At 39.0% G+C, this 19042-nt stretch overlaps 1 long non-coding RNA gene across 1 annotated transcript in view; it reads right to left on the bottom strand.

The window, feature by feature from the left end:
• The window catches only part of LOC109958180 (uncharacterized), a 30982-nt gene that overhangs the window by 2509 nt on the left and 9431 nt on the right, over positions 1 to 19042 (bottom strand). The window contains exon 2 of the long non-coding RNA XR_002274640.1: positions 11710 to 11806. This is a non-coding gene — a long non-coding RNA (uncharacterized LOC109958180). The remainder of the gene's footprint in view (positions 1 to 11709; positions 11807 to 19042) is intronic.

Genomic DNA, 19042 nt, shown 5'->3' with positions numbered 1-19042 from the left:
GAGAGGGGAGGGGAGGGGAGAGAAACTCAGAGCATCATGGGGCCCCCCAGCAGCCTAGGCCTATAGCAGCATAACTAAGGGAAGGCTCAGGGTCACCTGATCCAGCCCTAACTATAGGCTTTATCAAAAAGGAACGTCTTAAGTCTAATCTTAAAGGTAGAGAGGGTGTCTGCCTCCCAAACCGAGACTGGGAGTTGGTTCCATAGGAGAGGAGCTTGATAGCTAAAGGCTCTGCCTCCCATTCTGCTTCTGTGGACTCTAGGAACCACAAGTAGACCTGCACTCTGAGTCAAGATGATCCAAAGGTTACAGGCAGAACTAAACAAAAAAAAAAAAAAAAGATAGAACTTAACAGAGTCAGATTCTCTGTGGCAAGGCAGTTTTCAAAGCATCTTACTGTAGTTTTAAGTTGCATGAAGGACACATGGCATGCAGGTACCATATGTTTCTGGTGTCCAGGGCCAGAGAGATTTCTCTAGTTCCTCTTAGATCCAAAACTCACTGACAAACTTACTGACATGATATCCTTGAAGGACAAACATAGAGTCAGTAGGAAGGTGAGCAGGATTTTTATGTATGTCCAGGTTGTGTTACACAAAGCCCAGCATTACCACATGCCCTTCCTGTGACTGTGTCATAAATAAGCCTGGAACCGAGCATGTTACGACTTTGAAGTTATACATGGGAGACTGCAGTGATATACAGCTGGCTTCAGCTGGGGTACCCCAAGAGATGCATGAAAACACACTGACACACACAAATATATTCTGCTATACAGAACACATAGAGACACACAATAGCAACTTCTCTATTACCCCAGAGGTGCTGTTAGTGCTGACACACACTGTTACACACTAGGAGGGACATCCTATCTCTGCAGGCCAGAAAAATAGTCAACAAAGTCAACAAGGAAGACAAGGTGTATGGTTGCATTTCAGAGAGAGAGAGAGAATAACTAACTACAATCAGAATTTTAATTAAGGCTGACAACAGCCATCTAATTTGTTATCACAGTGTGTGGGAGAAGCATAACAGAAATGAGCTCATGATTCACCATTACACATTTTGTATGCAGTTTTCCTTTTCAATGGATTTCCCATAATTTGTATTATTGTGTACTTTGTAGTTTTCATTGAAAAGGATTTACAATAAAATACCCGTATTTTATATTGCACTGGTAAAGGTTAACAATACCTCTGTGTAACCATATATCCTGTGATGTAAAAAGTGGCCAATATCTGATTATTGCATGGCAACACTTCATAGTAGAAGACTCACTCTAAGCATGTGCAGGCACATTCATTATAGTAAAAGCATGCAAATGCACCTCTAGGTGGCACCGTTACCATGTGTGAAACTAAATGGCTGTGATGCAAATTTTCAGCAGAAGTTCCAGCAATGATCATTCACTAAATCATATAAAACACAGACAGCAAGTCTGTTTATTTGAAACATGAGAAAGTTGTATCTCTTATTTCAGTTCAAAGTTTTACTTTCCATCACAAAACAAGGACTTCACAAAGAAACGGCCTAAGTAATTGACAACCACAGAACACAATGATGCCATAGTAAATACAATTAAAAAAAGATGTTTCCTTAGACTTAGCCTGAGTATCTTATACTGAAAAGACATACAGGCCAGATGTTAAGATAGTTCATACAGATTCTAGTGTTGAGTCAGGCCTTTATTCCTGTTTGCCACTGGTTTCCCTGTTTTTTTTTTTCCTCTAGAGTTAGAATCTTAACAGTGAACAGGATAGTAAAGTTCTGACAGTGTGCACTTCTTGCTTTAGTTCACATACACTTTGGTCTCAGGAAACATCTGCAAGCCTGTGGAAGAGGTTACAGATGTGGAAGACAGGATGACAACCACACTGTTTGTGTGTGTGAGTGTGTACGTGGGCATGTGTGCACCCACACATGAGTATTTAGGACAGGTTGACAGCCATACTGTAGAGCCTTGCTGTGGTTTAATCCCTTCACAGGTCACTAAGGGGCACATGTGTGGGCTCGTGAGTGCACATGAAAGAGAAGGATTCCATATGTGTGTTTGCGTGCAAACACCAGTATACATGCACGTACAGTTCACACATACACACTACATGGACATTTCTATCTACACACGACAGAGGTGAGCAACACAGAGGCCCCACTGTCTGTCCAAAGTCAACTCTACATTCCTTTCTGTCCCATTGGACCTTCTATTGCGCACAGCGCCACATGTGGATAACTGAAACAGCCCTTAATGTACCTATGTTTATATGTTGGAGAATTTATATGAGTTTAATAATATTTCAAGTCATGCACATCAACATGCAGTTTACACTTGTTGTTTTTTGTTTGTTTCTGTTTTTTTTTTTTTTTTGGAAAGAAGTTTTAATTGAAATGTCAGAGGGCTAGAATCCTGTTTTACATTTTTTATACTTCTTTTTAATATAACTTTTCTCTTGTTCTCATTCAGTCATATTTTTTGTTTTACAAGAAAGGTAAACAGTATGGTTTTACATACTGTTTAGAAATGTGTACATTTCTTTCTAGTCTCCACTCAACATTTGCACAACATAAACATATTCAACAGTTTAAAGTCAGTTTAAAAAACATCATTTATAAAACTTGAGAACAAATGTCACTGATGCTTACATAAAATCTGCAATAATGCCACTTATATGTAGCTTTGAATTCATGTCTGACACTTGAAAAGGTTATATATCATAGAAGGATTTTGATGAGAGATGCAGTTTGATATACAATATAACTCAATTGAATAGCATAGAATAAAAACATCCTTTTTGTCTTTGTCACATCAGATAAAGATTAAAAAAGAGTGAGTGAGTGAGGCTGACACACAGACAAAGATCTGTACAACTGAATGAGTTATAGTGGACTGTTGTTAGTCTGATGCTGCTATGTCTTGCTGAAAACTGCAGACTTGGGCATGAACCATAAAGTGTTTTTGGAAAGGAGGTTATGAAATACTGCACTACAGTGATTAAGATCTATATGTTGGTACTGTTTGACTGTGCTCTAATGAAGTACTGTTTTGAGTTTGTTTTCAGCCTGGAAAGCAACTGAGTGGTTTAGCTACACGAGATGACACAGGTTTTAGAAATGTATTTGAACACTGTGAACAAAGTCTTGGTCCTGATTCTGACCCTGATTCTAATAGGTCACTGTTGTGGCCCCTAGCTTATTGAATAATTATCATCTGTTTACACATATTTGACATTTATAAAAAACTGTTGTCCAAATTTACTTTAGAGAAAAACAATTACAGTGCAAATGTGAAATGTATAACTTTTATATGCATTTATTGCATGTTTCTTAATATACAGGCCTATTCCCCTCCCCCCTGCACACACAGAACAAGGAACACTTCATAGAGGTATAGGGTTCAGGTTACCACCGTTTGCAGTCATCTGTGAGCATTTAGGTTCAGTAAAGCAGCAGGGGCCTAATAAGTCAGCAAGAGATGATGGGAAATGTGGGAAACAGTGCTCTTTACTTCTTTGGGAATTAAACAAGGGAACGTTTTCCTTGGAAACCTTTGATTTGTTTTCATGTACAAGAAAGGTTTTTAGTCTTTTTCAGACTACACAGCCTAAATTGTTCTGTCTTGTTTTTAAGTATTTCATGTAAAACAAATGCGAGAAAACTACAAGTATGATATAAAAAGCTTTGCTGAGTTTGATAAGAGAATTTAAACAAAAACCCTATACATTAAAGTGTTAAAGATATTATCTAACTCACTGATGTGTGCAGTCCAAGTAGCTAAAAGGATTTTATAAAGCCCATCTGTGAGTATTTAACTTTAACAAAGCAGCAGGTCTAATGGGACAGTAAAACAGACTCAAAACACATGGCACATGGCTTTCTCAAAGATTGTAAGGTGTCTAGATGATGTGAAGCTGGTTTGCCAGGTCACATTACAGCAACAAGGTGTCTGAGGACCATCCAGGTTTACCAAGCTAGCATGCACATTACATATTGCACAGCGCGGCACTGTCACATCCATTCAGTCACATGCTTTGCTGCTTACAATATATTTTCTGTCTTCTTAGACCTCCCACCTATTCTCATTTGAGTATCTCTAGAATGATGTTTTAAGAGAAAGATAATATCTACTCAAAGATATTCATCTCATTATATTCAGGTAATTTTGTGAAATCACTTCCAGTTCCAGAAAATCTGACACCAACACCTGCCAGAGCATGTCACGATGACTTGCTTTGACTTAGTGTTGCAACTTCAAAAGTTCATATTTCATATTTTGAATAGAAAAATCATCAGAGGCATATGAGTCTTTCTGTTTTATGGCAGCTTTAATTCATCTCTTTGTCTCACTGCCGGAAACATCTCTTCAGGGAAACCAGTTTCATACAGGAATAAAGGTTGAGAAAACAGTCAGAACACTTGCTCAGCCAATCCAGGAGTGGAGTTTTGATCATTTTTCCCATTACTTTCCCTTATTATCATGTTATATTGGAAATAAAAGACAAGGTTTGTGGTGTTATAGTGGAAAATTAAATCTAAAATTCAACGTGGAGGTGCAGCCTGGTAATCCCTCATTAATAATGCATTATATTTTACAAAATGTATCAGAAAGACCCAACCTCCCTGCTTAAAAATCAGGTGACAAAGTCTAGTGTCTTACTGTATTTAGGGCTTTGTTAACACATTACATACAAATCTAATCTGTCAGTGATGAAAACTGTAATTAATAATTACTGTTAAAATGCAGCAAATACACTAAGTGTTATCATAGTTAGACCCAGTTTGATACAGTAATGTGTCTGGTACATCTAAGTGGTGTACAAGTTGCTAAGGAGGTGCTGCTCAGTTTGGACCCATTATCCTCAGATGACTTTGCACAGCACAGACCATTTGATTTTTAGTTTTTGGGGAAATGCAGCTGTTGCTGTTTGCTTTCTGTTAGCACTCAAGTTTAAAAGACAACTGCAGATGTGACCATGGAGGCTGGTTTTACCACACATTCCAGTTGTATTATACTGTACTCCTGTGGCTGTTACACAGTCTAACAGTCGACCATTCACTAGCTTTACAGTCTTCAGTCAACAGGTGGAGCTGTTCCACATGAGATGGGCCATAGACTGTTAACCAAGCCTGACCCACTGTGAGGTCTTGGCTGCAGTCTGCTAATGTGAGTTCAGAGTCTGGGATCACTTGCAAGACATGTGTCCATGATTCCTGTTTATGTGTTCCATTCAACAGTTTGTTGTGGCAGAGTTTTTCATATATTTGTTTACATTTGCATTTTAGAACAGCACAGAGGGTTTACTACAAGTCTTTGAGAGGTGTATTCAGAGCAGCTTTTCAGTGAACACACAACCTGGTTGAGCCAGTTGTTTTTGAGGATCGGGACTCAGAGCTTAGAGTATGAATTATGCTCAAGACAAGTGGGAAGACAGGAGCAGCTCTAACAATATGTGGTGCCATCTCTTTTAGTTATCCCGCTGGCCAGAGAGCAGCACAGACTGGCAGGGGCAGGGCCCCATGTGTATAGACCTTTGCTCAAAGCCAGAATTGCATAAACATGCACTGGTGATGTGGCACCAGCAGTTTAACACACAAATTTCCCTCTAATGCTTATTTCCCCTTAAAAATTATTATTCGGCACTGTCATTTTTTTTTTCTAATCACAGTGTCATTATTTTCAAAAGGGCAGGCTGAGCTTGGACTCATCCCAAGTCTGTCTCAAGTTCTCATCACTGACAAAGCCACATGGCAAAGGTCATGTGTGCCTGTGTAGACCTATGAGAAACTACAACATGTGACATCAGATCATCATCTCTTATCTTTATGCACAATTGTCTCTCTCTTCTTAGTCTGTCTGTAAACATTTTTTCATCAGAATTCTTTGAGCAACAAACTCTTTGAAAGACATTGCCTTTAGGTACATCTGCCTTCAAAGCGCTGCCTCCCTTTTTCTCTCCTTCTGTCTGTCCCTGTCTACCTCTTTAATGCTAAGCCTGCACATGTGTAGCAGGAGAACAAAACTCCTAATTTCCTATCCCCATTGTTCAAAGCCCCTGTGTGCATATGGATGTACTATTTTGTGTGAGTGTTTTTGTGCGCGCGTGAGTCTTAAAGTTGTCATTTTGGCTACAATAGGGCTGAATTTGAGCCAGAATCCTACAAAGAAGCTTGAAATCTGGCTCTTCTGTTCAGCTGTGGTGGGTGCAATCACAAACACACACACACACACACACACACACACACACACAAAAACAGAGAGGGGTGGGGAGATGTGGTGGGAATGCTATCAAAGAGTGAGATGCCTGCAAGGCACAGCAACCTCAAGTCCAAAATTGATTTACAGAGAGAATGAGAGAAAAAGAAAAGTACTGTAGATGATGAGGAATGAGGAAACACCTTAGATTTAGAATGTAGGAAACAGAGAGACTGAGTGCAATAGATTTTGGGTTAAATGCAACTATGCCCTATTAAAGCAAAAATGTGTTAAAATTACATGACCCTTATTAAATCATATTTTTCCTTCTTGGTTTTTTTTAAGGATTTCAGGATTAACAAGTGTTGCTGCTTCATCCCTCTTGATGTTTCAGTTGTGTTAACCTTGGATTTCAAAGATTAATTTTACAGCTAGACTTTTCTCATTACAACACAATCAGCCCACATCTTCATTTATTTATTGTAAGTCAATGCTACAGAACACACTGATCTAAATTACTGCGCAATGCAAAAGTTAAAAAGCCAGACTTGTTGCAGCAGTTTTTCTTTATTTCTTTGTGTGATTTTTGTACTAAAGATCTAGATCTAAGAGAGAGGTTTTGCAGGTAACAAGCAGAGATGTGATCATGTGCTTGAGCCCCCATGTGAGATAAATACCTTAAACCTGAGTTTCAGGATGAGAAATCACTTTTCTTGCTTGTGTCAGTGTAAAGTGTTCAGAGTTAAGTGAGCAGGCTTTCTGGGCCTGATTTAGAACTTACGTAAGTGCTGCACAGAGGTACTTCACTGTGTGAACACATTGCATTTTTCCAGCTACCACCTACTATTTCACACAGACTCAGAGGGAAACCCTGTCAGACATGGGGCCATGTAGAGGCTTCTTTTCCTTTATAATCTGTTTGTTGTTTTTGTGCACACAGGACTACCTGAAAAATTACAATGCTTTATCAAAACTCATGCTTTATTATCATGCTGAGTTTGAGGAAAGGACAGCTATGTACTGTCTCACTTTCCTCCCTCCATTATTATGTCTTGCTGATGACAAGAGCAGCAGTGGGTGCATTAAGAGCATACTGACACATCACAAAATGTACTGGAGATCTAGTATATGCTGACAGTAGTGATCAGAACAGGATAGGCAGTACCTGACAATCATGTGGTCTGAAATGGTGATAGATGACTGTGTTGCTGCTTGTGGAGCTGAAGGACTGAGAACGATGAACCGAGTTGCCTCACAGGGGCAAATCCAGCAGTGCTGAACAGTCTCATGCTGATGCAGAGTTGAGCGGTTGTATGTGTGGCTGAGGCCAAAGTCAGTTTGAAATGCAGCATTATTGGTTTCAGTGACAAAAAAACAAACAATTTTAAAAAATGTTTGTTGTCAAAACTGTCAGTTCACATTGCCTCAAAATACTGGCTTACAGTAAAACAATTCAGAGCCACTGCAGAACACTGACTCAGCTCCAAGCTCCCACTCCTCACCAGACACAGAGAGAACTTGTCTGCTAACTCAGTCACTGTCCTTCTGGTTTGTTTTCCCTCAGCTTCATGCTCCAGTGATTCCAGCATGAGAGAATGAAAATATAAAAACTGACAGCAGACAACTAAGATAAATTCACATTTATCCTCTCTTTTTCTGACACACACACACACACGCGCACACACAATTTTCAGAATAGAATGTGGTATAGGTCAGTATAAGTCTTTAACATGCATTAAGGGTCAACATCAAGAAACAAGGACTAAAGTTCAAAGGTCACCATGGGCTAGTAGTCTCCAGCTACTCATGTTAAACAGGCATGTGTGTACTGTCATGGTTATATTGTACATTTTGAGGAGCAGTTTCAATGTTTTTTCTTATATTCTAGAATTGTTAGATTTTGGCCTTTCTTTTCTGTGGATCTTAATGGTTAAGGTTAGGCACCAACTGTTGCTGGTTAGGTTTAAGCACTTCTCCATATTAGGTTATGGTTAGGTAAAAGAGTTAGTGGCTATGTTAAGGTAAGTGGTTAGGTGTTAGGGTAGGGGGCTAGAGGATGCATGATATGAATGAGTGTCCTCACACGGATAACTGTATAAATATATGTACCTGTGTGTGTATATGTCTTAAATGCCCGTTGTTGAGATGTTCATAGAATGGTAGTGAAAATGCACCTTTGTTTCTTTCTTTCTTTCACCAACAAATAGTCTGCATTGTTTAACACCTTTTTTTTTGGCCATGGCTCAAAAGAACAGAGAATAATGTGTGGGTACTTTGCTGATTCTGTTGTTTTCAAGTATAGGTCATACCAAGGCTTCATCCTTCATGGGCACTGTGGACTTAAGTTGTCTGTGTGAGTGTATGTGTATAACCTCCCCCAGCGCAAGTTCACACTTCACAAGAGCTAGCTCAGAGTTCAGTTCACACACATTAAAGTAGGGTTCACAATTTTGGTTTCTGAACTAGGCTCACAGATCTGAAAATAAAATAGTTCATGTTCATTTCTTCCATTTCTAGTTTTTTTAAAGGAGCTGCTCTGAGCAGTAGAAAACTTTTTTTTTCAATATAACCTCCTCCTACCCATCCACCCCCAGCCTAAGTAGCACTGCACTGGACATAAAAATAAAAGCAGCATGGTTTACAGTGCACCATGTGTAGCGCATGCATCATTTGTTTATTTTTACTATTTCCTCATGCAGTTTCATGCAGCATTAGTTGGTAGCATGATGCTCTGCCTTAACAGGATACAGGATACAGTGGTGGTGACGTGGGGATGCAATGCTCTAGCAGAAAACCAAAACAAACAATCCTAGAATTTGGAGCAGAAACTTGGAGAGGCAGTTTCATGTTAGTGTATTGGTGTTACAGTTGTTGTCCGTACTGAACGAAGCCTTTGTCATTCAATTAATCAGCCTGCACAACACTTAGTGCAAAGTGATCCACTCAGTTCATCATTTATGGAAAAATGAGCACATTCGATGAAAGGCACTGTTTTACTGTGCTCTCTGCTATGGGTGAGGTTATGTTTTTTGCCAGCATTTGTTGGTTTGTTTGTGTGTTTGTTATAAAGGAATCAACAGATTTGGGTCACAGAACAATTGATTTGATATTGGTGCTGATCCATATCATAATTTATAGACAGGAATAGTTTATATGATTATTAATCGCTGAAGGCTGTTGACTGTACATGCACCCCCCTTTTGGCCAAAGTGCACAGCTGCACACTGAAAAAACTTCTTCTTTGAATCCTCCCCTGTCGACCGACACCTATTGTCCTGGTGTGAAGTAGGGTGGGAATGCTTGGGCAGAGATTTCAACACAAAGTTGTAGTTGGAAGACAAGTTGTGTCTTAGTCCACCACCCCTATTTAGTGAGGGATGTTCTCTTTGGGCAGCACGGTGGCGCAGTGGTTAGCGCTGTTGCCTCACAGCAAGAAGGTTCTGGGTTCGGGCCCCACCTGGGACCCTTTCTGTGTGGAGTTTGCATGTTCTCCCCGTGCTTGCGTGGGTTCTCTCCAGGAAGGAATCAACAAATTTGGATGAAAGTTTTTGAAGAGTTAGGTTCACAGAACAATTTATTTGATACTCTGGCTTCCTCCCACAGTCCAAAGACATGCAGCTTAGGTTGATTGGTGTCTCTTAATTGCCCATAGGAGTGCATGTGCGTGCGTGTGTGTGGTTGTTCGTCTATGTGTTTGCCCTGCGATGGATTGGCGACCTGTCCAGGGTGTACCCCGCCTTCGCCCGATTGCCGGCCGGGATTGGCTCCGCCCCGTGACCCCGTTCAGGGACTTAACGGTAGAAAATGAATGAATGAATGTTCTCTTTGGACAAAAATAGCTTCCTTGAGTCCTCTCTCAAAGCAGCAATGTTCTCTGGATAGGATCTGGACTTCACTGTCCTCAAAAGAATGTCCTATGTCCTTCAGGTGGAGGTGGACTGCTGACTCTGGTCCACTGGGGTTGGGCCATGCATTTGTGCAGCGGCTGCTTAGTTTCACCAATGTACAAGTTGTTACACTCCTGACTACACTTAATTGCATATACCACATCACTCTGTTTATGTCTGGGTGTTTTGTCCTTCGGGTGGGCCAGTCTTTGCCACTGGTATATTGTGGTTGCGAAATATCCTTTTAACTTCTCTGATAAACCAGCCACATAACGGATGACAGTGTTATCTCCTCTTGTTTCTGGTTTCTCCCTGTTGGTGCTGGGCCTCTTCCTTGCTTTGGTGAATGTCCAAATTCACAGACATGTTGCTACTCACTTTGGGAACGACACCCTTTGACTGGTACATGTGTACAAGAAAACAGTCAGAAAACTGGCTGACTACAAAAACCACCTTCATTACAACCTAAGATGCTGCCAATAGGACGTCTTCCCCAGAAGTTTGAGGCTGGGCTCTTCTGTAAAAGGATACGGGGCTGGGAACATCCTGAGAAGAGCTCAAGCCCAAGTGAAAAGATTCAACAAATACACTTCACCATAGACAACCTTATAGACCAAACAGAACAACTAAGGGAGAGACTCTCTACAAAGGTTACCAGGGAAATATTTCAAGAGATCGCAAGATTTTTGGAAAAGGCCCAACTTACCCAGCACAACAAGAGCAAGGCGCGCCAGATGGTTAAATTCCAGAGACTACAGAATGGACAGCCAGCCTCGGACATCCCATTGCACAATGACAAAAAATCTCTTGGACAGAGAACTCACAAACACAGAAAAAAAGGTATTAGCCAAGGGATTGAACTTTGCAGTTACACCCAAACAAATCCCTGTAGACTTCATCACAGCCACAGAGTCGGCCATTAGGAACAACAAGCTGAGAGGTGGAAGAACTGAGGGTGAAGGTCACAGCCACTTTGGCCAATGACAAATGTCCACCCTCAAACCTTACTCCTGAGGAAAGGAGGGCCTTGGCTGCTTAAGAGAAGGATGAAACTATCACAATCCTTCCAGCAGACAAAGGCAGATGTACAATAGTCCTAAACTCAGCCAACTATCAGACCAGATTCTCCAACCTCCTCAGTGACACCACCACCTGTGAAGCACTGAAGAGGGACCCCACTAGTGGCTACACAGCTGGGGAAAGAGCTACTTTATGCAGCAACAGTTGGACGAGAGCCTAATGGCAGAGGTTTACAGCCAGGCTCAAAACTGTTATCATTTTCATTTCATAATATCAGTAGGACTGATATTATGCCATTCTATTACGTTATGACATTTTTTTTCACAAAGTAACCACTTAGACTGAGAATATGTGCTCAGTTTATCCAAGTAATGCCAATTCAGAATCAGTTATTTTTTTGGAGTTGTGAAAATAGACATACAGTATATACTGTATGTATATACTGAATGTCTGGTTGTGATTGCTCATTATCTAAGCTCATTATATTGCTCATTGCTTGCTCATTATATTGTTCAGAGCTCATTGGTCTGTCGGTGAGGACACTGATGTTCCAGCTGTATGTTATAGCTGTGTTTACACTGTCAGAACCTAACAAGCATTACACACCGTGCTTACCTTAATAGTCACCTGGCAAAACCTCACGAGTTGACGTAGACCATCCTACTTTGCTTCACTGTATTTCTATCTGCGTAGGTCTCGAGGGGCTGCGCTCCTACCGGGTAATAGAGACTGTATGAGCAGTTTATCAAACAGTTGTTGAACATGTAGAACACAAACTTGCAGAAATGTGACGTCTTCACCGCTTTGCTCATGGTCCACTCACTGAAGTCCATGTTTTACCCCTAAACCAATGAGTGAATGTCTGTCATGTCTATCATTTTTCTTGAGTGCTACTACTGTATAACACTGTAAATTCTAGACCTTACTATGCCCTTGCTGCTGTAAATTGGTGCTATAGCCTACAAATAAAACTGAACTGAATAACTTTCAAACTAATAATGATATCAGCATCATTCCAAAAGCCAGCAGTAGGTTTTCATGGTTAAGCAATCATATTATGAGGGTCAAGCTATCATGGGAATATTGCTTTTATGGCATTATGGGGAAACTAAGTTGCTCTTGTTGGAGGTTGTGCCCTCTGAGTGCTGTCTAGTTTTGTCACTGTTTTCACTTAATACTACTAGGTTAGTTTTATCGTTCTACGATATTTGACACTGCACTATGAAATATGTGGTTTCTTTGCATGTTTTTGGTGGAGATAATTACCTTCAATTGCTCTCTTAAATGAACTTTGATATTTCTCTAAAATGTTTGAAACTTTAGACTTGAGTCATGTTTTCATCGATTTATACTTCACCGTGCAAACAAAGAAGGAGACTTGACTTGAACAAAAAGACTACAGTCTCCCAATAATAAAAGGCCTGAGGTTTCTCAAAGTGGCACACTGTGGGACACAGCTGTATCATCTTCCGGTCAAAAAATGTACAGTTTAGGCAAAACTGTGAAAGGGAGTGAGAGGTAAAGAAAGTCTCACATTGAAGACAAGATGTTTTGGTCATCTGCACCGACACTGGTGAAGGCTGGATAGCTGAAAATATTATATCTTCTTAGAAACACAAAGGATGATTGCTCTAACAGCAAATAAGTCAATATTTGTTTTTTCAACATCTCTGTACTGGCATTATAAAATAAACAGTTCTCGCCAAAATTTAAAATACTAAACACCCAATGTCTAAAATAATTTATGATTTCATTATGAGGGTCTTTTTGATGCTTTTTAAGCCTTTCATTCCATATTCTGTGTAGTGCTCTTGAAAACACAATCTGAGTTTAAAGTACCACTGAAGCAGCTTGATGTGGCAAGCTAATGACATCAAAATGCAGATTGCGAGCTTTGGCTTTGGCACAAAAACACGTCTCACTTCTCTGGCAACCTGATGCTGTATGACACACACACACACACACTTATAAATACACACGCTAAGCTCACTCAGACACACAAGCACAACTATAGTAGCAACCACTCCTCCCAAATACCACACACACACACACACACACAGTCCTACACTCACACAGTTTGCACAGTTAAATCAAACTGATTTGCCACCATTGTGAGAGGAAATTACCATAACAAGGATGGGATCAAATGAGGTAGTTACAGCTTGAATCATAAATTGCAGACTGAGCAAACGTGTGGCTGCAAATGGATTGTAGTTCACATCAGTATTCATGAAAAGAGAAAAATAAGATTCAGAATGGGCTGCGGTATTTTTCGTTCATTGTCAGTTGTACTGTATGTGAAAACCTTGTATCCCAGTTTGTCTTGTTCTTTAAATGAGCATTGACTGTTTTGCCAACATTTAGTCTAATTAAGTTTTATGACTAAAGGATCAAGCAAAAATATTTACAGCATTTTTAAAATGTGTGTGGATGTTAGTGGGCAAATGAGCCATTTTTTCCCACTGTTTGCACATTTTTTAAGATTTAAGGTTTGACAGGCCAACAGTGTTACTTTACTTTCAAGTCATATTAGCATGAAGACACATGCATCCATCAGTTCAGCCTTATCCATATCTGCACAAGTACAGTATGTATTACGTAAATACATATAAAGAAATCCATGCTTAAAAGGTTACAATAAGCAAAGCATATATGACATGATCAGCTACGACAATGACGTTTTTGTCATTGCACAGTCAACAGTTATTCATCCCTGAATGAATTCATCTGTGGTATATGGTGCATTGTATCTATAGTGGAAGTATTGGTTTTCTATTTATAGGGAATCTTTACTTACAGTCATTCATACATACATGAATAGATTAGGAATCAGGGTTTTTTTCTTCTGTTAAACACAGTGACCATTAATCAGGATGGTATTCATTTTTATATACTTATATCTATGACTTGATGTCAATAAAACACTTAGAATTAAACAACATAGAATATATAATGACTCACATATTTTGCATTCATCCTGCATAAGTAAGATTTAGACAGCTGGTGGAACAACAATATCTCTTTAGCATTACAAGTATGATTATCTTTTTAAATGTGACTGTAGGCCAATTACTTATTAATTATAACAGAGAATTAATTATCCTTAGTTATTGTTTTAATTTTAAGAACTGGTGCAGTTTACATAATCATAATTAAAACAATTTCTCTCTGTTTTTTTTTTGTTTTTTTTTTTGCCTGGGCCTGATTCTCATTCACCATGTTTACTGTCACACTTTCTATTCTTTTTGTTTTAATCTGTCTCTCATTTCCTCATTTTCATTTTCCCTGCTATTTATGTTCCTTCCATTGTAAAGTAAATGTCTTCATGCACTAATCCATATTTTAACATAATGATAACTAACACAGTGTTAATACAGTGCACACATGTCTTTAGATGATGTAGGTATGTGACTCTACAGGATGATCTACCCACACTGTCACACTCTATATGTAATGTGAAGCTGTTTTTACCAGGAAGCATTTGACAACACCTTTGTAAAAACATGGTGACTTCTGTTCTCCAAGGACAATAACTGAGTTTAGGCACACAACAGGCAAACATTTCCTGTAAGGACACATTTGTCTGAATCTCTCAATGCTCCAGTAAGAGGCTCAGAAAACTACCCAGCTGAGTTATGAGTCACCACACATGCCAAGTGAAATTTTTGCGCCTTAGTCTCAAGTGCTGTCCTTGGTAAGAATCTTATTATAGAAAGTATAGAAAGTGACAAATTAAAAGAATACTCTGCTGAACACATATTTTTTGAGAACCGCTTTCCACCAGTAGTCCTGAAAGGATGGACAATATGGAAGCAAAGCAGACAGTGTTTCTGGTATGAAAAAAATATTCATAGATCCACCTCAGACCAAAGTATAAGCGAATATTCTGTCTATCGAAATGCTCAAGTTCAAAATATTCAGAACATCTCTGCCTTTACAGCTGCACTAATCAGTATGTTTTTTATTAATATGGGTTAAATGAATTAGCTCATAGTGACACATCCATAGCGAATTATCACTCTCTCACTGGAGCATTTTAGCATCCTTTACTTATCCTTCTGGTTTATGGTCTGCAGCTGTACTGTTTCCACCACCTCATTGCCAGGTTTGCTAATATACTGTATGTCAGCACCAAGCAAGTATAGGTTTAACAAAACTTGTCCATGTAATGAAATGCCATGTTAAGTTAAGTTATATATATCATCCACTGAAAAGTGCTGAACTGAAGAATGTTTACATGTACCTCCAGATGCATCCTGTAATTGTGAATATGAAGTTAGGTGGGATTTATCATTGATGACTGCTCGCCTTGTTTTATAAAAAAATTACATGTGACTCTTTATATATCTAAGCATGCAGCACCTCCAAACTTGTAGTGTAACTTAATGACTTAAGCGGATCTGTACATTTGCATATCATGTAGCAGTTACACAACAACTGCAGTACATGGCATGTTGTACTGTAAAGTCAAGCAGGTTGGTGAATGCCTTATCTCACCCTTCATAGTTACATTGTTTAGCACTGGGTCTTCAATTTAAAAGTAAATATTTCTGGGCTAAGGAATCATCTTAGGGAATAGTTTTTTCTGTGAATGTTTGCATGTGCTGAGACAAACATATGATGAGGCACACTGACCCTCCTCACCAAAATGCACATACTATACTAACACATGTAAATGCACTCATTCAGAGGCTTAGTTAGACTGAAAAATCTCATGTTGAAAGGTCAATATCATATTTCTATGTGATATTTTACTTGCTAAATATTAACGATCCCGGATTTGCAGAGCTTAACCTTCCATATGAAAATGAGGTTATTGAAAAATACATTTCAGTTTCCATGAGAATTCAGATATTAGCTAATAAAGAATAGAAACCCAAACAGACACTTTGGTCTTAATCAAAAACCCCTTTGTTACTTATTCTGCTCCCTGGCTGATGGTGACGCTTGCCTGAAAGTAATTAAGCTTGATCCTGTAAGGATAAAATGTAAGCTTGTTAATATGTTCTGGGAGTAATAAAACAAATAAAAGAAAATAATAAATACAGAGTAAAATACACACAAATACTATCTGCCATTTATTGCTTTAGAAATTATATTGATCTAATAACCCAGAGCTGTGAGACCACATAAGAAGCTATCATTATACCACCAAAAGATAAGGAAAATGAGGGATAGCAGTAGAGAGAAGAAGGAGGTAGAAGAAGGAATAGAGAAGCATTAAGGGTTGGAGAGGAAGGGCAGGAAAAGGTGAGGAGACAAAAGAGGCTGTACAGGAGGATGATGCAGACTCACTAGGAGATTAGTAGGCACAACAAAAAGAACATACTCGAGAATGGAATCAATGTACCATAAACAGAATCAATACACCATAAGACCACCTTTGTCTTTGCATTTCACTCAACACGGAAATCCCAATAAAACACTGAAAGCAAATTGCACTGAGCTCTCTTTAGCTGAGAATGATTAATGGGCTGAAAACCACCATGTTTTGGAATCAATTGTTTACATCCAATGTAATGTCTTCTGAAAGTTAAGTGGTGTTTGAGAGACATGACATTGTTGTACAGTACATAGTAGATTGTGTAGACGGGCTAATGACAATAACATACAGAATTCATAGATGACTAACACTTCTATTATTTAGAAACTGCACTTTGTTAAACTTAACAACAACACAAATGCTCAGCAATGTTCTGCTTGGTGATGTGGCATGTTTTCCATAAAGGTATTTACATTCCCCTACTTTTTTGCAATCCCCTATTTTTCTGGTATCATTTCATTACAACTTTTTTTCACAGCAATGCTTAATGAGAAAAGCTTTGGCTTCTTTATTTTTTCATCTTCATTTGTATGGATTAAGACCAACCACTTGAACCAAGGCAATTATTCAATCTACTAGTTCACGACCTCTGTTTCTAGAACTGCCACACTGTAACTGCGAGTTCACGGAGTTCATTCAAATGATAATCCTCACTTCAAACAAGCAACCTGAAGCTCCTTGCAGACAGCGCTCCATCACCAGCCTTTTACTTCTCCTCACCATCATCATCATCACTCTTATAACTACAGCGTGCACTGAAACAAGCAAATCTCCATGAGATCTCAGTTTGTACACTGACATAGACACACATTTTTGTATCTCAACAAACAGCCACTGTGCCAAGCACACACTGACACACTGATACACACATGGCACAGGTGCAGACACTTTACATACTTTTTTTGCATCAAGAAGGGGAAAAAGGATGGAATATCCTACCAAGCATGGATTGTGGTAATTGCCTCTGTGTCTGTGTATGGGATAGAAAGAATGAAAAAGAAAAATTATGGCTGTGTGTATGTTGCCAACACTACCTCCGCGCTGAACTGATGAGCTCATTATTTTGTCTCCCAGAACCCCCTCCAGTCTCTGGAAACAGCAACTCACAGCGGAGCCCCCTTGTGAGTGTGTGTGTGTAATCGTGTGCAGGACTGTGGCTTTTCCCTCTGAGATCCGCCTCTGAACTGTTTATTGCTAGAGCAGCAGGGACAACGGGAGGTGGGAGATGCAGAAAGGAACAGAGCAGGGAAAGTGAGAAAGAAGAGAGACATGAGTGAGAGCTGAGATCCTATCACAAGCAGTGACAGGTGAAAGATATTAAGTAAGCTGTGTGAGCATGATTTAAAATAATAATAATAATATGCAGAAACTAATCAACATGCCACATTCCAGACACCTAACCATGAGCTTCTACCAAGATGATGACAAAGTGGATCATAAGCTCTGAAGATTAAAGTGTAGTTGTTGATAAATGATCATGTGAAGATGCGTCAGATCTGTCTTCCCTTCCCCTTCACTGTCTTTGTTGACATAAAGAGTAAAAATACAAAAACCACAGCTCTGACATGACTACATAAAAAAAAATATCTCAGACTATTTAATTGAAAAAGAATTGCATTTTTAAATGACCTGATATGATACATTTAATGTTTTTATGCAAACTATAGTTAATATTTTTTCTTCATCTATGTGGAACCCCAAAAACAAAGAAGACACGTTTTAGAAATGCTCCAAAACAAAAATGTATAAATTGCAATGATAAGATCTATCAAGGTCAATGCACAGATCCCCAGCTTGTCACAGGTAGATTTATACTGCCAGACAACCTCACGCAACAAGCAGGTTGATATATGGAGTTAATTTCCAGGTGACTGTAGAGATACTGTATAATTAGCATTTCAACCGCTTTACTAAGCAAGATTAGGGAGGTGTATGTGCAGACACACAAACACTCAAACGAGGGATCCGATCCCTATCATTTTGATAATTAATGCCATTATAATAAAAAGGCAGAACATCTAAATTGAAGACTTTGGGCAAGATCAGTATCATATGGCAAAATGAAACTGCACGATGCAGAACAGACACATACACAAACACAGCTGTGCTTTCATGTGGTTTAAGTTTGGGAAAGGCACTGTTTGTGTGTCCCTGTGTGTGCTGTCTACACTTAGTTCAGCTGAGTAGAACTGAAATTAACAGTTTTTATCCCAGCTTTGTTTATTTGTGTTGTGTGTAGCTTACTTTTGTTTTATGTTATTTTGTGTATTCATTTCATTTAGTTTTTTTTTTTTTGTTTACCTTAACTTCAGGTCCATTCAGCTGAGCAGTTTTAAAATTTTCTTTTTCATTTATGTACTGTACATATATGTGACAAAATCAGACATTAACAGCTTGATAACCCCTGCTGTGATAAAATGCAATTAACACCTCCTGTCATCTGTCATATTAGAAATCTCACAGAGACATGAGAAGATTGGACGTGTACTTCATCATATAAGCTGAATATTCTCTGTAATTTTAATTTAGAACAAATCAATTTGAAGCCACGCATCCGTCTTCTCATTCAGTACCCCATCTGTTAATCTCCATTGCTATGACTCTGCTGTTTTCCTTTTTCTCTCT

This window comes from Monopterus albus, unplaced genomic scaffold (genome assembly GCF_001952655.1).
Source record: "Monopterus albus unplaced genomic scaffold, M_albus_1.0 scaffold31.1, whole genome shotgun sequence".
In the NCBI taxonomy this organism is placed as follows: domain Eukaryota; kingdom Metazoa; phylum Chordata; class Actinopteri; order Synbranchiformes; family Synbranchidae; genus Monopterus; species Monopterus albus.
Note: the sequence above shows the minus strand (reverse complement) of the source record. Positions and strands in the feature narration are given on the sequence as shown.